Source organism: Protopterus annectens, chromosome 7.part0, assembly GCF_019279795.1.
Source record: "Protopterus annectens isolate FY-2018-M chromosome 7.part0, PAN1.0, whole genome shotgun sequence".
Lineage (NCBI taxonomy): Eukaryota > Metazoa > Chordata > Ceratodontiformes > Protopteridae > Protopterus > Protopterus annectens.
Window position 1 is genome coordinate 1,055,427,682 of NC_056739.1, and position 21,355 is coordinate 1,055,449,036.

The following is a 21,355-nucleotide window of genomic DNA, read 5'->3' on the forward strand; positions in this document are numbered from 1 at the left end:
CTGCAGGACAGGGGTGGGGAGGAATCGTTTAGCTGAGAGCACACATGGTGCCCAAAAGCGCATGTGTACAAGGATGAAAACGTGCAGAGGGGTGTGCCACCGTAGCAGTAAGCACATTGGAGCATTGCAAATCTGGCCTGTCCATTGCTAAGCAAAGCTGCAGGACAGGGGTGGGGAGAAATCATTTAGCTGAGAGCACACATGGTGCCCAAAAGCGCATGTGTACAAGGATGAAAACGTGCCCGAAACCCAGTAATCAGACGCACGCGCCGCAAACAATAGCAGAAACAGGAAGGTCAGGGGAGGAAAAGAAGGAAATGCGGAAGTAGGGTAACTGGAGTACTAATGAGCAATCAACACCAATCAACCCACGAAGGCCAATCGACGGCAGCTGACAAGTCTGCTTGCAGAAACCTGCAAAACAGGATAGGGGAGGCATTGGAATGCAAAGAAAGGAGGGGAGGTATTAAAGATAGGAGACCTGACACAGCAGAGCAAAGCAAACCGACAGCAGACCGGCAGTAGCACACATAACGCAAGATACGCCAGGTCCAGGAAAGTACAAATGAAAGTAGGCTGCAGGATGCACGCCAGAAAATGGTAGGTGCAACGTGCAGAAATGTAAAGGGAAGGTCAAGAGGTAATCCACGGCAGGCAAATGTAATTCAACACCAAAGGCACCACAATAGCAGTTCCGGCAGTAAAACACATAAGATAACCTGTAGCTACGATCGTACATACACACCCTATGACATCATCGGTGTTCACAGCACAATAGTATAAAGTGTGAAAGCACCCAACACACACCTGTGTATTCCCAAACACCGCACCATAGGTGTAAACACACGGGGAACTTTTAAAATGTACATGTTGGGAGCTGCCATAGCTGTGATTCATCAGCATGTGTTAGAGACTGACGGTGTTGTGGAGGATGATGCCGACAACCACTGCAGGCCTCGGAGGAGAAGGAGAGTGTTCAGACCAAGGGTAACCTACCAGGGGCTACATGACCTGGAGATAGTAGAGCGTTACAGGGTGGACAGGGACATCTTACAGCAAATAGTGGAGCTGTGCCGGCCACGCCTGAGAACCAGAAACAACAGAGGGGAACCCATCCCAGTGGACATGAAGGTATGTGTAAGCCTGCGAATACTGGCCACAGGTACCTTTCAAAGGCCAACTGGAGATATAATGGGTATCTCACAGGCATCAGCATCCAGGGTACTATACCAGTTCCTGGATGCCATGTTACCACATGCCAATGAGCAGATATACTTCCCCAGAACTCAGGAGGAGTTGGCCAGCAATATGCGCCACTTCCACCGTGTGGCACAATACCCGGAGGTACTGGGTGCAATAGACTGCACGCACATACAAATCAAGTCACCACCCGGTGAGCAGGGTAGGCGCTACATAAACCGCAAGGGATTCCACTTCATCAACTGCCAGGTCGTGTGCAATGCCCAGGGCATTATCATGGATGTGTGTGCTGGCAGCCCTGGAAGCTACCATGACTCCCATATCTGGCATGCCTCACAGCTGTATCAGGTATTTGTCAGGGGGGACATCCCACATGGCCATCTCGTGGGGGATGCTGGCTATGCACTGGAGCCGTGGATGATGACTCCCATCAGAAATGCACACATAGCCATGCAAGAACGCCATAATGAGGCACACGCACAAACCAGAATCATCATAGAGCGTGTGTTCGGGATGCTGAAATCACGGTTTCGGTGCTAAGATACATCTGGTGGAGCCTTGCAGTACTCTCCAGGCACGTGTGCCCACATCGTCATAGTATGTGCCATGCTACATAACATGATCCTGCGGAAGCAGCTGCAGCAGGGACAAAATGGTGAAGGCCCTCATAGCCCACCACAATTGCCAAGGCCATTACAGGCACAGAGGGATTCAGACCATGAACACACTGTGCAAGCCCCAGTAGGCAGACGGAGGCGTGCCCAATATGCCTATGCCTTGGCAAAGAGGGAACGTATAGCACATACTCTGACAGTGTAGGCCCCTACGGACTGACACCTCTCCACCTGCACACACAGTAAAATGGATGGCACACACAAACATGACCACCTGTAAATTGTAATGTATAGGTGGCCCAATGTGTGACTCCTACATAGGCAGCCCTCAAACATTGTAAACACAACAGCCAGTGGAACACGGAATGCCAACACCTGAACAGTACATGAGCCTTGCAGCATATGGTTGTGCTGTGTGCCTGTCACGTTCCCCTCCAGATATATATATATATATATATATATATATATATATATATATATGTACACATATGCATATATATAATACAGACAGAAAAGGCAATAGAGGGATATATGGTGACATAGATGGATTCAGCGATATCTGCAAATACAATAGATAGTTCAACGACATTCATAACATCTTGGAGGTACAAATAAATAGGATACCGCCAACCATGGAATGTGTAACTTACGGACATGCGTAACCACGAGGCTGAAAGACCGATAGAACACAGTACCGGAACAGTACATCCGCGAATAATAGTATGATGATATGAAGGGACAGTTAGTCACCGCTGCCGGTGTCACGGTCCACGTAGGTACTGTGTTCAACTGTGTCTGAGTGCCGTAGTCTGTGTAAGTGTGCGTTGAGGGTGCCGTGTGCGTCTCTGTGTGACTGTAATGTGTGTGTGTGTCTGCAACATGTGTTTGTTAGTGCCAAGTCAGAGGCAGATCAGTACGGTAGGTGTGGGTATAGCTAGCCGTAGGCATACGGTTACTACCTGTCCCACAGTAGGAGGGACAGCCCCACCCTGGGCAGGTGTGTCCTGACATAAAACAGTACAAAGGGCAAATGTCCAAGATGGTAGGACATAAATATGTCCCATATATAATGTAACAGTCGTATTTAATAGTTATGCCTGTATGTAAGAAACTTAAATGTTACATGCAATATGATAAGTAGCCAAAGTCACACAACAATAGGTATGTAGTGAGGATAAAAGTATGTGCTATATGTGCTAACCTGTGTACTGACCGTGGCTACGTGTTGGCCTGTAAACACCGCTTTGTGTCCCGCAAGTGTCCAACAATGACAATATGAAAAGGTGGCAACCCATGGCAAACAGGCTCTTTTAACAACACAACCACAATGACTGCAAATATGTGGGACAAAAATACAAGGGATAGCTGTCACTTACACATAACCCCCGATATATCGCTGCAATTACGGAGGTATACAAATAGCAAGCTCACCTGCAGACGATATAGAAACCAAACAACAATGGCCCAACGTACAATCCCGTAACATAAGTCTACTAACTGTTAGCTCTCTAATTAGGGACGGAGCCCACACACATATATACGGATTATGTAGAAATGCAAGGCCCACAAACCTGTATATGTTACGTACAACCACCGACATCCCCCACACTAGAAACTAAAGCAATACAGACTGTAATAGCAGCACAAACATCCAGTCAGTCAATTACATCTGCAGAACCCCAACATACTGTGTGAGAGACACAATTAAAGGCGTCATGCAAAATTGCAGGCATTGTATAATGGAACAAACAGCCATGTTACAGGTTTTGATTGCAATACTCCATTATCAGACGTTGGGATGACAGGTACGCCCACATGTTGAACCAAATACTCTACCTGTCACACACAATCCACGGGGGACATGAATCCAAACTATACTTGTCTCCATGCATAGCAGTTGCAGTTACACATAACAAAACACAATACAGACCGTCTCCCCGAAGGTAGGGCAAATAGGCAACGCCCAAGTGGAGAATCCAATTATACCCCACTGTCGCCGCGTAATTGGTGAATGGAGTAGCTGCACAGCTGATATGCAAGTAATTAGTCACTCAGGAACACCAATTGGTGGGATGAATCCACATGTTTCAGGTATCGACGTATATAAGGATGACTTGCCAGACATTCAAACAGTATGCTCATACCGAATAACAGTTGAAACACTGAGAGAGAGATAGAAACGAAACGCCGTAACGACAACAAGGTATGTAGAATGCCAGATATGTACGGTTATGTATAGCATGACCTGTATTAATTAGTTTTACTGTATGTATAGCCTGGTTTGCATTAATTAAACGTATCCGCAATGCATAAAGTGGGGAAAGGTATTTATGTAGTGATGTCTTGCTGAGCATACTAACGCTTGTAGAAACTGTGCGTCCAGCAGTGGGACACAAGGTACACAGCACAGACACCACAAGGGATGCTACATGAGGGCGTTAAACAGAACAATGCCATACAACCCGCCGTCAGTGGTAGGGTATGTCCAACAAGAACGTGCCATAGCAGGGGATAGTATATGTTGATATACTGTCACAGCACGCATGTGTATGGGCATATAACGTTAATGACATATGTAAGGTGGTAGTCCAACCAAGAGACAGACGCCCGTGAAACCCTCGCACGGCCAGACAGTCAGTATAGGCAATCAAAGAAAAGCCAGCGAGCATCAGCAGGATTCAAATCCAAAAAATATTTTATTGTATATAAATGTAGGAATGAAAAATCAACCTACACACATCAAATCAGACCGGTTTCGGCTCCCAGGAGCCTTCTTCAGTGACATACAAAAATGCAAATGAAAATCAGAGTATCAAAATGCAGCCATATAAATACAGATGGGCTATCCATTTTAACCAATCACAGCACCACATAAATAATTGTTGTTACAATTGATCATTAAGGCCAGGTGGAAACAAAGCTCCAAGTTTTATAATCCATTTTCTTTCCTTGGAGCTAAGTAATTCAAGCCAATGCTGTTTATTCAAACATCTCCCCTTGATGCAATCAATAGTGGCAAATTTAAAAGAAGCTGAGGCATGTTTTAAGCAATGTTTATATAATGCATTGTTAGTACGTTTATTTTTGATGTCACTCAAATGCTCACAAATTCTAAGCCGGAAAGGCCTGGAGGTCTTTCCGACATAGAAAGCAGAACAATTACAGGTCACCAAATAGATGACCCACTCAGTATTACAATTACCCCAAAAGTTGATATCGAAAACATCAGACGTGTTTTTGCTACTGAATTCATTGGTGCGTAGAACACGAACACAAAAAGAACAGTGTCCACAAGGCATACATCCAACAATAGGTTTACCCATAAGCGACAACTGAGTAGAAGTAGAAAAATCAGGACCAACTCTTTTATAATGACTAAATTTGGAACCCATAGTCTGTCCCCTTCTGAATGAAAAGGAACATCTATCAGGAAGTAGAAGATTAAGTTTGTGATCAGCTTTAAGAACATTCCAATGTCTATGTATAATATTTTTAAAACCCTGTGTGTTGCGTCCATATGTGGTCACCAAACGCAAGGGTTGTGGCCTCTTGTTATTTTCCTTGTCTCTATATGATATTTATGTGGTGCTGTGATTGGTTAAAATGGATAGCCCATCTGTATTTATATACAGTGTAGGTTGATTTTTCATTCCTACATTTATATACAATAAAATATTTTTTGGATTTGAATCCTGCTGATGCTCGCTGGCTTTTCTTTGATTGCCTATACTGACTGTCTGGCCATGCGAGGGTTTCACGGGCATCTGTCTCTTGGTTGGACTGCTGCTTGCTCAGCTGCTGGGAACCGTTGTTGGCGTTTTTCAGATCCTATTTGATTTTATTATACTTTATTAGGGTATCGGAATGCATCCTTGCTTTTTTTATTTAGGTTGGATTTATTGTCGACATTACAGACATTATTTTGTTGGTAATAAGTGAGCAGCCGTTTTTTGGCTGTTCCGTTGCCTTTGGGTTACGTTCAGATCTTCACGCAACTGCATTTCCTGTGCGTTTTTGGCGTACTTTTTCCCTGGAAGAGCTTTTTGCATCAACGCCAGTTCTGAATGACTTTTGGTTTTGCTTTTGGGCTAAACGAACTCATTTGTGTGTGTTATATTACACTTTACCAGTTTTGTTCATGGTTATTTCACCGGACTATCGTCTTTTCCTTGATGTTTATATGTATATGGGGCATGTGTGGGTAAGTTGACAGTTGGGCGCAATTACACTGATACAGTTATACTTTTTGTGACTATCGGGTACATATTATATAACGTTGGATATTACTCAGTTGATACTTGCAGTTTGTGTGAACGCCATTCAAATTCTTTTGGATTTATTTGGCGTTAGTTAAATGTTATCTTGGTGACCATCATTCATACGCCATTTGCTTATTTTTTGTTTATGGTTGGTGTAGGCAAGCTGCAAGTTTTATTTATTAACTTTCTTTGAATTGTATTGTGTGTCAGCGTCTGATCGCACAGCTTGTCCAAGAGCTTAAATTTATAGGCTCATTCAGAATATATAGTGGTTTTTGGACAATATTCAAATGTTTAATTGTTATATTATATTGGATATTGTCAATGAAGTTTCATGTATTGTTAAAACGAAACAAATAATATTTATGATTTTTGGGGGCGCAGTTGCATGGCTATACATTGTTTTGCATACTTGAGCCCCTAATCATAGGTCATATGTCATATATACAAGCCAGTTTGTGCTAGTTGTGATGCTCTATTTGTATAGCACTTATTGTGTCATGATTTTCAAATGTGATTTCAGTATTCTTTTTTGATACTCAAGTCAGTGCCACAGCAGCATTTTCATTTGTACTATTTGCTGTTTGGCAAACATTTTTTGGTGATGAACGATATTTTTTGGGTCCAGTTTTTTCATGTTTGGTGTTTGGGTTATGATACTACTCAATAGTTTTTTACATTGATGTCCACATATGTTACATGTGATATGTACACCCAATGTGATTTAGGGGATATGTTCTAGTTCTTTGATATAGGCATATTGTTATCCATTTCAGATATATATATTGACATTGTTGAGCCATAACTGCTTTGGTGTCAATTTTTTTGTCATAATATATTTAGGGGTGTTTACCTGTGGAGATTTTGCTGATTGATACGATATATAAATCGTTGATTCTTGGTATTATTTTTAATACCAGGGTGTTGGCCAAACTTTTCATGGTTTGGCAGTGTTTACAATTGGCCTTTGGATTATTTTTGTTTTTTTGGGATATGTCTACACCAATACGCAGCAAGACGACTTGAAAGTAGTTGTTCGATCGGTTTGGCTGCCATATTGTATTGGGTTATTCAGTGGTGTATTGATCCGGAAGACTTATACACAGTAACAATTGATGGTGTTTCACACATTGTTATTTGGTGTATAATGGTCTTTTTTTTGGACAATCTTAAGTTTTGGTTTCATGACTGTTTAGACATTCCTTATAGTCTCTCAGGCCTTTTTGATAGACACGTTTAAAAAATTTTTTTTGTGGTTTTTTTATATATCGGCTCATCTTCCACAGGACACCTCATATTTGGTGATATTTATTATTGCTATTTGGTTTGTTTTTGTTTAACTTTGAGGTAAGAAATATGGCCCTTTCACCTATCATACAGGGTCTATCGGCGGATATGGATGACTTAACGGTGTTTGGTCTAGATAAGCATGGTTTGTCAACTACTACCAATGCTTCGGAATCTGATTTAGATGCACAATGTGATATATTCTTTAATAGAATGGGTAACAATATGAAAATGGTCAGGAATAATGTGTGGCACTTACGTCTATTCAAAGCATACCAGCAAAAACATATCACCCCTCGGGGCCTTAGGGTTAGGGTACAACCTTTGGTTTCTCAGATTGATGACCAGCTCATTGAGGATTGGGGTCATATTCAGCAGTTGGCCTCTTCCAAATTTGTGGATGCCTTGGCCAGTTTTTATGAGCGCAAGGTGCAACAAGGGGTCAAAGATTTAGAAACTATTTGTTTGGAGGCAAAGAAATTTGAAGTTTGTGATTCATTTTTGACACAGATTAAAAAAACTTACTACAGATTTGTCTAAATTGGAAAGTACACTGAAAGATAGGAAAATTAAAAAATTTCTTAGGGATGTGGGGGACTATGAGAGGGGTAAACCCTTTGATACATCAAAGAATGTCTCTTTCAAATTACCTAGAGATGGGAACAAGCATGACAATAGGTCATCCACACCCAAAAGAAAAAGGCCCAAATCTATTCTTAAGAAAAATACTGTTTTTTCAATCAGTACCTCTGGTGAGGACACTTCCTCTAATACTGAAGGGGAATCTGATATACATTCCAGAGATGGGTCACCTAAAGCAAAAAGGGACAACTCTTCACACCCTCCCAATTCAAATACAGACGAGGGGGGGCGGAAACATAAGAAATGATACATCCAAACAAAGTCTGGAGACACTTTTGAAGATCATGACACAACATTAAGTTCTCATTCCAATGTTCACAATATTTCATCGGTTGAATTGACTGATGCACAACTTAACATATTGAATAAAGGGCTCAATTTTGTCCCGGGGTTTTTTGTTTCTGAACAATCCTTGGCTCAGGATGTGATTAACTTTTGTCGAATATTGAACTTGAATTTGTTTTTTGATAATACTAATCGTGATATTTCTTGTGATACATGTCATGATTTCAGGTTTAAAAAAATCGACATTTAATCCACCCATGTCACATCTAGTGGGGGTATTTCAAAAAAATGTCCTGCAGGACATACATTGTCATCTCAAAGATTTTCCAATTTTTCATAATAATTTGTCTGTTGATGAAATGTCAAGTTTAAATGAGCTTATTAATAATAAAGACCTTGTCATCATTCAGGCTGATAAAGGCGGAGCGGTGGTTGTATTAGATAAGGTTACTTATGATAGTGAAGTTATGAGACAATTGGGTGATATGCAATATTACAGGCAGATGCTCTTGGATCCTTCACCACATTTTCAACATAAAATTGGTGAATTTCTAACTGAGGCAGTTGAGGAGGGTATTATTACCCAATATACCAAAGAGCAACTAATGGTTGACTCACCCAGTAAACAATATATATACATGTTACCGAAGATCCACAAACATCCCACAAATCCACCAGGTCGACCCATTGTCTCAGGACATGGGTCACTTACTGAACCATTGTCTGAATATTTAACCCAATATTTAAAACCTTTATTGGGTTTCATTAGAGTTAGAATTCAAGACACCACCCAATTCCTGGACATTATTAATAACTCTCAACTTGAACCACATTGGCTTTTATGCACCTTGGATATTACTTCCCTCTATACAAATATTCCACACTGGGCAGGCTTACAAGCGTTGGATTATTGGCTGGCTAGGTCAGGTTTATATCAACCTGGATTCAACACATTTCTTATATGCCTTACAGAACATGTTTTGTCCAGTAACGTTTTCTATTTTCATAATCATTGTTATTGGCAAACTAAAGGCACTGCTATGGGTGCATCTTTTGCACCCATATATGCAGATCTTTTTATGGCATATATTGAAGAAATTATCATCTATGATTATAGCCATAATATCTATATGTGTGAGATGGACATTTGGCGTCGTTATCTGGATGACTGTTGGTTGGTGTGGAAGGCTGATGAAGGCTATCTAATGGAGTTCCTTGGATATCTCAATGACAATATATGGGGGATAGAATTCAAGTTGACTTATCATAGGAACAGGATGGTATTTCTTGATGTAGAAATCAATAGAAATGAGGATAATACCTTATCAACCAGGATGTTCAGGAAATTCCCAGAATTCAATTCATTGTTACATGCTACCAGCTTCCACCCACAACATGTCATCCAGAATATACCCAAATCACAATTTCTTAGAGCCAGGAGAATCTGTTCTAGCCAGCAATCCTTTTCTGATGCCCAGGAGATTTGACACAGAGATTTATTAGGAGGGGGTATCGTCCAGGTACAGTTTATTTAGCCAAAAGATCCGTGTTTAATATCAACAGGGATGATCTATTATCATATAGAGATAAGGAAAACAAGAGGCCACAACCCTTGCGTTTGGTGACCACATATGGACGCAACACACAGGGTTTTAAAAATATTATACATAGACATTGGAATGTTCTTAAAGCTGATCACAAACTTAATCTTCTACTTCCTGATAGATGTTCCTTTTCATTCAGAAGGGGACAGACTATGGGTTCCAAATTTAGTCATTATAAAAGAGTCGGTCCTGATTTTTCTGCTTCTACTCAGTTGTCGCTTATGGGTAAACCTATTGTTGGATGTATGCCTTGTGGACACTGTTCTTTTTGTGTTCGTGTTCTACGCACCAATGAATTCAGTAGCAAAAACACGTCTGATGTTTTCGATATCAACTTTTGGGGTAATTGTAATACTGAGTGGGTCATCTATTTGGTGACCTGTAATTGTTCTGCTTTCTATGTCGGAAAGACCTCCAGGCCTTTCCGGCTTAGAATTTGTGAGCATTTGAGTGACATCAAAAATAAACGTACTAACAATGCATTATATAAACATTGCTTAAAACATGCCTCAGCTTCTTTTAAATTTGCCACTATTGATTGCATCAAGGGGAGATGTTTGAATAAACAGCATTGGCTTGAATTACTTAGCTCCAAGGAAAGAAAATGGATTATAAAACTTGGAGCTTTGTTTCCACCTGGCCTTAATGATCAATTGTAACAACAATTATTTATGTGGTGCTGTGATTGGTTAAAATGGATAGCCCATCTGTATTTATATGGCTGCATTTTGATACTCTGATTTTCATTTGCATTTTTGTATGTCACTGAAGAAGGCTCCTGGGAGCCGAAACCGGTCTGATTTGATGTGTGTAGGTTGATTTTTCATTCCTACATTTATATACAATAAAATATTTTTTGGATTTGAATCCTGCTGATGCTCGCTGGCTTTTCTTTGATTGCCTATATGTAAGGTGGTCCCACTGTGCAAGTATGCTTTGCATTATGGGATACTATGTGAAATATGTGTAATGCATAGTATTATAGGTAGATATTCTACACAGCATAACAGGCATATCATGCATACCACAGGTATTGTCTATTGGTATGTACAATAACAGGATACATATGGCCTGTAGGTATGGGACATAGTAATAGCATGATAGCTAATCTAAATGGAAGGGCTACCAAGTAACCATGCACAAAGGACATGTAATAGCTTCACAGGTGCATAGTGGGATATTATGCAGTCTGGCAAGTCCATGTGTAAGCACAAACTACAGTGTTCTTACTAGTGGCACCTCTCTAGGGTAGTGTCCTGTGAATAGCAGAGCCAGGTGTCACCTGCACCTCTGCACAGTACAGCCACTGCAGTGATCCCAGGCCTACATGTGTCTCCCAACCACCAAGGGAGGTATCACATGAACAGTGCTACTGAGTGTCCCTGCGTGATGTACATAGGACTTATGTTCCACAGCATGGTGAGTGTCCGGTTTGGGAATGGAACCCAGAAGCACATCCCACTCATTGTGGCGTGTGTGCACATATCCATGAGCATGTTGCTCACAGTGGCCTCTGCTTATGTCGCGTATGAGGAGTACATCCAGCAATAATGTTGTGGACATGGGCCCTGTCTGATCAGCAGAGGTCACCCCTGAGTATGTAGTATGAAAATGTGTACAGATGTGGTGTCCATAGTGCAGCCGCATATTTAAACTGTTGGAGCTCAGTAAACGTCATGGCGTGTTAATGTTGCGGCATGTAATGCTGTAGCTGTTGTGTAAGGTACACCCTAAATGGGGTGGTGTACCCTTGAGTGTGTGTAGATGTCTTGAGTTCAGAGGTACAATGGATGCCTATGTACCAGCTACACACCCAGTACAGATAGGTGTGGCCACGTAGAAGGATATCCACGCCACAGTGGCAATATGGTAACCACAGGAGTGGGTGCAACATATGTGTGTACTGCAAACATGTACGATGTGATATGTATGTAGGGGACTACCATCCATGTGATAGTCAGTGGGTGAATGGTGTAATGCAAAGGTGATGTGCATGCACCTTGTCATGCAGCTTGATGCCATGATAGTCATATTATGTATCTGTCACAGCGACACCCGTATGGTTGGAGTCAGTATCAGCTGGTGGAGCAATCATGGCGCTTGGTATGTAGGGGTTTGAAAGCTAGGCAGGGAAAGTCCCCTGTGCTAGCCTGTTCCACAGGGAAGCATATACTGAACATGAGGGGGCCTATGACTGAGGACCGTGGTATGCCAAATGTACCTGACATGTAGTAGGTACTATGGTATGCTGGCCTCACTGTGTGTCCTGACCACGAGCCACATAGCATAACATCCTGAGACACAGGGTACAATGTGCAGGTGGATGTATATGTTGTCAATACCAGAATGGGGAATGGTGCTGAAAGGCAATGAGAGGACAATGTAGGATGTGTGGACTCCCGTACCATCAGCAACTGCCCTGGTAACTGTATGAAAGGAGTTCACCATGTGTAGGGGCCATGCTCTAGCCTTAACAAGCCCAACCCGGGTGGCAGCAAAGGACGGGAGCCCAACAATGTCTCTGTGAATGACGTCCTTGATGATGTGCCCCATAGCCATGCAGAACAGTCCAGTCAGGTGTGTAGGACTATAGTCCCACTCGTGCAATGCGGTGCCACATGTGTGCAGTGTGATAAATGCTGCTGTGTGCCATTCAGGGGCTACAATGTCTGAAACAAGGCTATTACTGAATATGGTGGTCTAGTGGGGAGACATGTAATTCAGAGGTTGGTGGACATCACAGCCTGGGATGTTGGAAGGTGACATGGGGCCAGTGTCCCAGGACATATAGAGTGTAGGTCAGTACTGTGTAGGTGTGACCACAGGGACACCACAATGTTCATGTATGAATTGCGGCCCTGTAGTGAGTGAGAGGGTGTAATGTCAGCATTGAATCCATCCTCCAGCATGTTGCCAACACCACCTGGGTCTGCAATGTTCCTGAGTGACTGTTGTATGTGACAGCAGATGTGGGTGTTGCCATCGAATACTGACATACCACCATAATGCCTGGTGGTACACCCCGGAATGTGTGGCAGTCATGTTTACGTAGTTAGTCTTGGAGTATATGAGGAGGGACCCTGTGGCCCCACCACGGCTGACCAGTGAGCCACCCCACACATGGGAATGTACACCACTGTGCAACAGCCTACACCTGTTGTTGTACATCATATGTCCATGGAACATGACCACCAGAGTGGCGTCTCTTATCTGGTGTGTACCATCATGGCTCTGTGTGGAATAGCATGATCCATGCAGTTGTGTACATGCTAATGAAGTGCACTGGGGTATGTGTCAGCATTTGTATGTGCATTGTCCATCTGCACGGGTGTCATGATGTTAACAACCGCTGTCAGCAGACGTCTGTAGTAGGTGTTGTAGTACACATGTACTGTGTATGCTGTGATGGGTGTGTTTGCGGGATGTGGCTAACAAGGTCGATTAGCATATGTTGAATCCACCAATGAGGGATAACCCCAGGTGTGTAACACCAGTCACATGGTGGTAGTGTTCATGCCAAGGGTAATGTAGGTCTTGGAGGTGGTGTGTATGGGTTGATCCAGCAGAGCGGAGGGTATGACTCATGGATGTGTCAGTACATGAGTGGCTATCCCAGTGAAGTGTGGGGTAGTGTCAGTCACACATCAGTAGTAGCTGTCTGAGGCCCACTGTCCACTATACCAACATAGAAGGTATGTTACCCGTGGGGTATGATGTTGACCCTGTCGCTTGTTACAATGTGTATAGCGGTCCCGGACACAGTTAGTTGCACGTGGAGCACCTCTGATGCATTGTGCTAAGTAACTTGCCAGGATGTGTGCAAAACATAGTGGGATATGGGAACCCCTCAGCTGTGGGTGTGCCGGTCCAGGTATGTGCCTGAAAGGTATGGTCTGTCTATAACCGGTCACTGCAGGTGTGCTCTTCCGAGCCTAGAGGCAGGTCCCAGTCACTGCAGAGATGTTTGAGTGGTGCATTATAAGGTGTGCCTTGCCTGCGTCACAGAGGAAGATGAAGCATCGTGTCACATGACCCCATGTCGTGCCTGCCAGTTACCGCCCTGCTGGTGACAGTTATTGGAAACTGTGCAAGACAGGCAGTATAGAAGCAGCAAGAGCCTTACATGTGAGCTGTACTCCCAGGGCTGAAAGGTGCAAGTCATCTGTGCTACAGCATTGTGTTTGACCAGGACAGTCATAGCGGACAGATACCACATGTCTGTGGAATGACAATATTAGCATAGGCAACTGTTGAAGTGACACAGTCGGTCATTGTACAGTGGTATCGTGTCCGGACAAATGCAAAATGCTCCCCAGGGCTAGGCCCACACCCTCAGGGCTATAGATTGGTGAGCTATTGCATGTCCCTGCACACGTAGTCTGTGAAGTGGCATCACAGGGCAGTTACACTAACATGGAGAATGACAGTCATATCGTACCTGGTGAGGTGTGGCATGGGTGCATAGGTTATGTTGCAGAAGCAGTTACCCGACAGCAAGATTTAAGCGACTAACGCCTTGTGTAGCCTGCTGTGTGGAACTGCAGTGTGACTCCCTACAGAGTCAGCTATGGCTGGTGTGTTGTGAATGTTATAACTCACTATTGGCTGTATGTGATGGGCACACATGAGTCTGTGGGCTATAAGCTGGTGATGTTGTCTTCCATGATGGGGGCTACCTCTGGTGACTACAGTGAGTATAGAGACGTACTGCACAAGTTGTCCTCGTAGGTCTGGATCATGTGAGACTATGTGATGGGTGTGGTGTGTTGCGAATGTTACACATCCCCAAATGACTGTCAGGTGCAGTCAGGGTTGGTGACGGCATTACCCCCAGCCATAGCCGTCAACCTCCTGTCCCCAAACTGATGAACATTAGCCCTCATACTGTGTGACAAATGGGCAAAACGTGGAACACTTACAACTGGCTTACTAACAGCGTCAACTAGGAAGGGCATATGATGGCTAAAATAGGCTGGTCTTACGTATAAAAAAGATATTCCAATGAATTAATATGATTCCCATCTATTTAGCCATGGCTAGCAGGTAAACTATTTACAACAATGAATGTGTGACAGACGCTTCCAATGTGGAACCTTGAGGAACATGTACCTTTTAGAACCCCAAATGAGGTACATTCCTCGTAATGAGGTACACCTGAGAGCTATGCCCCCAGCACGGCTGCAGAAGTGCATCCCCCACAGGCTGTAGTGCCGTATGTTGGGAGGTGAGCATTGAATGTGTACATGAGACAATTGCTCTATTGCCACATGTACGACATATCCCTCATATAGACAGCAGTAGCACTGGTACGTGACAGTTGGACATGGCTGTATATACAACCATGTCCCACAGGATATATGCGTTACGTGTGTACAACAGCTGTCGTACCTTAAGCAAGCTGGGAAGTGTAGGACAGCCAGTGTACCTGTGGGAAATGGTGTGGAATGGGCGCTATAGTAATCAGTACCTCATGACATGCTCACAAGTTCTGAACAAGTGCCTAGCATGACCATACAATACAGATAAGGTGTTGGATAATATCAACCCACAAGTGGTGATGACAGTCATTTAGGGTGGCACCGCACTATAACCCTGCTGAGTATGGTGTGCATGTCCATGAACCATTAGCACTGTAGATGTTAGCAGTACAGATGTACAAGACAGCATGGATATTTGATTACAAATACCTTTGCATGTCACAGGAGTGTTCCACCAGTGGCCTGTTGACAGACTCACAACTACAAAAGGTGCAAGAGTGACATGTGCACAGCACACCAGTGCCAGCTACAGTAGAACAGGGTTAATGTGTTGTACCCCACCCTCATTGTAGCCCATACCACACAGACAAATGTTAGGCATCTGTGTATGTAAGGCTGTGAATGGCCATGACCTATCAGTATAGCTGTGTCACTGTTGTGAACATACAGAATGGGCTGTGTGGGTGAGGTGTGTGACATGTGCACAGTCTGATGGATGATACCAGCAGTGTCACCGCTAGGTGAACATCCCTGTACCCATAAACTACTACCTAGGCTGTGGTCAACATTATGGACACTGTGTAAGGGATGGTGCTGTGCAGTGCACCCCCCGACATGGTGACGTCTCCAGGCCCCTTAGGTAGTCATATGAGGTACCCATGTCATGTAAGGGTGCCATCCATGAGCACGGAGATCACTGGACAGGCATATACAGCACTGTGGTGACCAATATTGGATCACATACCACCTGTAAGGGGTAATGGCTATGCATGGATGTGCGATACCAGTCTTCACAATCCACACCTCCACTATGCAGCATGCTGTCTACCTTGCAGAAGGACATTTGCTACACCATGATGATGGACATGCTACATGTCCATATCCTGATCTATATGACATATGTCATGGACAGCCACTGTCCTAATACTAGGATCACCACAGGCTGGACAGATCCCTGGGCCATATATGTGACATACTCCCGCCATACCATGCAACCCTGTCCATCAAAGCTGCACGTCATCCCAGTCATACATGGTGTGATGGCCGCATGGTAGATGTACTATCAACTGACTGGATCAGTAATGTGGCACTGACGCACCTTGCGGTGGCACAATGGCAGTCTGTTACAGCTTGGAAACCGTGCCCGCACATGCTATGTTTGATAACCATCCCTGCGAATGTCATCTGACTAGCCATTGTCCCATGTCTATCACATGTGCAATACAGGCGATCCGTGGCAGGATGCTGAACAGTTGTACAATGCTGTGTAGATGTATATGGCAAAACACATGCATGTACAGGTGTCCATGCGTATGTGTGCATTGTCACTGCTCAAGTCCATTACGGCTGTGTCTGTGTTGATATGTGACATATGCACAGCATCCAGGTCAACAGTAGTACCGTGGACACATCGAGGCATGTGCAGATAGGTATGAACACAAGTGCAGGCAAATAGACATGCCCACAGCAAGACAGCATTTACATGGAGTATGAACACTGTAATGAGGTGACAAACATATATGGTGATATCCAATGCATAATGGGTGTGACATGTGTGACACAAACACGTCAGTCATGTCAGTGTCATGATGCTTTGCAAAGATAACTGTGCAGATGTAGTAGAGGTCATAGAAATGTATGTGCAGCAGTATCTCTGTACATCTCTGAAACTGTGACCTGTCATCATTATGTCTTACAGATAATGCCCCGTACACGCCTCCCAGCATACACCCGCCAGGAGGATGATGTCCTCTTCCCACAGCTCCATGACAACTATGACTTGTTGTTCAGCCATGTGCCACAGCGTGCCCAGCAGCGGGATGACCTGTGGCAGGATCTACGCAGGAGGGTGAACGATGTGGGTGGCCATAACAGCACCTACCAGCAAGTGCGCAGATACTGCATGGACCTGATACGACATACAAAACAGCGTGCCACTGCAATCGCCAGGGAACAAAGTGAAACAGGTGGTGGGCCACCAGCCCAGCCCCCACTCACACACACCGAGGAGCTACTGGCCAGTCTGGGGACACCCAGGGAACAGCATCCAGAAACACTAGCTGCCATCGTGGAGGTGGGTGTCTCCCAACCAATGAGTCTGGAGTTGCCTGGTAAGTCAGTACTGCACATATGGCTATTATATCCCATGTAGTTGCATGTGTCACTGTACATTATGTAAAGCAACAACATATGCAAGGTATGTGGACACACATGCTGCATACTACAGTATGCTGCGTTGTGTATGCACACATGTGCATACTATATGCTATTACACAGGTGAATGTGTTCACATACACAGTGCAACCTGTGGCTGTCATACAGTCATGGATGATGTTCATACTGGTGTGTCACCCCTATACAGGTACCTCTGGTGTGCTGCACAGACATGGGTCCATTGCAGGTGAGACTGTCATCAGTATCAGGCATGTTACAGTGTAGATCTATTTGCCATGTGGCCAGTTAACACTTGCACACCTGATGTTTGTTCCAGTCACGATATGCAGGTCGCACCACCCTTCATTCACACACACCACCCATGTGCAATATATACAAACATAATGATACACCGACTTGAAACCATAGTACTTGTCATTGCAACATGTGTGGTCAGCTGTGCATACAACGGTGGAGGTGTTCTACAATGGAGGCATATGTAGTATGCATTGGAACAACATGTGTGGTACGCACACAGTACCACACAGTGAGCTGTGATATGGGCAGCCCACAGGTGTCACCATTGTGTCATATGCCCCCACATTGGGTGCACACATTGTGATGTGCCACCTGACATGTCCCAGACATGTAGTGTTCTGTCTGCAATACTTTCACACTATCACATGACCTATACCCCACATACAACCCGTTGTCTGCATAGCCCTATGGATTGTGACATATCTGACATCTATGGGTGTATGTCATATGGGACAACACAGACATGTGGAAAAGATGCCCATCACACACAATTGGCCAACACATGTGCACACATGGCCATGGAGGATGGCCAGAGACATGTAGCCACACAGTATCTGGGATGTGTATACACCCTGTTGCACATTGTCCACACATGGTCCAATTATAGCCTTAGTTGACCAATTATACAGTTGATGTAGTACACTGGACAACCTAAAAGCCTGTGCACAGCTACTGGAGGGGTCACTGAAGTCCATCATATACGATCTGTTTAACATCACGACTGTGTTGCAGTTATGGCTATGCAATGTGTACATATTATGTATTCTACAGCAACATAGATGCATCATGTTGCCATGCAATGGCACAGTGTCTGCACTTCACACTGTATAGCAATGTAGACGGCTCACACTACCCTCCCATGCTCATGCACATTTGCTAAACATGCATTCTATCTGTAGGGCATACACACAAAACTGCAATGTGAAACACATTATGATGCTGTAAATGTGTCAGGACACCATTGTGTCAAACATGTATGCATGTTAATGCATATGTCAGCAGATTACATGTCAAGGTCACGTTATCAAGGTACTGTTATCCTGTTCTGGGCCACATGGTGTATCATGGGGATGCATGCATACTACCATGATTGTGTGAACTGCATGGCTACTGATATGACACCTGCTTGCTGTAGTGTGCACCCCAGGGAGGTATGCTTACTAACACTACTAATGTCTGAGCTGCATGCCCTCTGCTGTATCGCAGGCATGCTGCATGCCATCTGAAAAATCACATGCATGGTGTGTCTGTGTGTGTGTCTACTGTACTTTACAGTATTTCTTTGCATTCACAGGTGATGTAGGTGAGTTACCCTCCTGCGGTCCATCTGATGTTAGTGTCCCCACAGATACTAGCGGTGATGAACACATGCATGAGGTACAGGCAGGGTTGTCAGAGGCTGAATCTGTGCCAATGGTTACGATTCCAGCTATGTCCCCCCCTTCCCCACACACAGTCCAGCTGCCAACACATACCGCATCACCAGTGGCCATAGAGGAAGGACAGTCAGCGTCTGTTAGCATGGAACAGGAACGTGTGGTGGCTACAGAAGGTGTGTCTACACACCATGGTGTCAGTGTAATGACTGCAGATGTGCCACACAGGCATGTGGCCGGTGCTGCTCGTAGGAGGGCCTCTGGCAGACATGCACCTGCAGGACAGAGCGCAGCAGCTGGTATCACCAGACGCATGTTCCAGACTGTAATGGCGACACAGGCACGTGCTGAACGGCAGAACAGAGAAGGGCAGAGGCTGCAGAGGGCTGCTATCCATACCCTAAATGACAACATCCAGGCATTGGCAAATGCTCAACAGCAGATTGCTAATGTTCTGAATAGGCGATTAGGTGAAATGGTCGGAATCCTTGACCGAGGCATGGCAATCCGCGAGTGGGAGCTGTCTGTGCTGGAACACCTGGTAGGAGTGAGGCGTAGGCCACGTGGACGTAGGCCAGCAACACTACCTAGTGTAGGTCGACGTGAGCGTGCCACCTCACATGCCCGCTCCCATAGTGCCGGTAGCAGTAGCAGTGCAGCTGGTGCTGCGCTGTCAACACCAGGACACAGCAGGCCACATGGATGTGGCCCTGGACGATCTCAGCAGTGACACGGTTCCAGCGGACATGTGTTGGACAGTAGCCACGCTGTACCTCCACCCGGTAGTGCCCGTGCAACCCCAGGCAGGCACAGGTCACATTGCCGTGGACGGACACAGTGAGCTGTACAACCTGCTCTGTACAATCTGGGGCTGTCAATTATACCCAGTGTAGGCCTCACAAATGGCAGAACTGTGTACACACATACACGCACACAGCAAACACAACTGTAGGGCTCCACAACATCCACATGCATTCTGCAGACATGTCCAGTCAACTCACCGGCCCTTACACACACACACACAATGTTATCCATTGGTGCAACCTATGCCCCTGGCAAACATATCACCCTGTGCATATGATGAAGCCTGTGCCGCATCCCTGTCATCCACACCATCGGTGCAGGGTTATGCACAAATATTCTGATGCACAGGGTGAACAGCATAGTGAGAGGTGTATGTAATATTACCTGTGTATGCATAGTGAGGGATGTGTATGTTGCAGTGTTTGTGTGTGAATACTGAGAGAAGTGTATGTGACATAGGTTGTGTACTGTCGACATGCACCAGTTATACCATGTAGTGCAGGTGCAGCATGCATTGTGATGTGTTCACGGTATGTGTCTCTGTTACATCTGTAGCACCATGTTGGTTGTGATACCCTGGTTCCCTCCTGTGGTGTACTTGCATGTGCCTACAGGTAGCAGTGTTTGCAGTCCCCCACTTGTAACTGTGGATTACTCACAGGCACGTCTGGCAATAGCAGCATGCTACATGTACCCTCAACCTGACTGTTGGACACACCAACATGACACAGATGTCCGCACATATACTGCACCTGACGCATGTGGTCGGTGCCACAGGCTACACTGGACAGAGACGTGACATACATAGCAGGACACATTACAGGTATGATAACATGGTGCAGGGGTTGTACACAGCGGCCTGGCCAATGATTATGTGAGGTGTCACTTGGTAGCTGGAGGCCACACTGTGCAGCAGTAGGACCCTGTAACAGTACGGGAACAAGGCCGCATTCATGGGGTGTACACCACTATAACGCACACCCCATAGTGTGCAGGTGGGGACCCTTGCCTGTGTGGTCATCACCCTCAGTACTATGCACCCACACGACGTGTCACAGAGAAGGGACATGCACACGTAGCCAGTATGGCTGTGACATATGGCATCAACAGGGTTGTGCAATGCATCACCATTACGGGTTAGTCACCACGTGGGGTTAGTGATCATTTCCCACCGTATATTAGCATACACCCTCACACCAAGCACCAGACATACATACACACACACACTGTGGTGATCACACATGTGTATACGGACAGCCGACGTGTGTGATACACCTCACCGGCCGACGTCATGCTTCCCACACTGACGTATGTACAGATCTCTACAATGGTGTA

The 21,355-nt window shown here is 44.8% G+C and overlaps 1 protein-coding gene across 3 annotated transcripts in view; it reads right to left on the bottom strand.

Annotated features, from left to right (window-relative positions):
- Positions 1-21,355, bottom strand: part of BORCS6 (BLOC-1 related complex subunit 6) — a 464,581-nt gene that overhangs the window by 429,756 nt on the left and 13,470 nt on the right. The window lies entirely within an intron of this gene.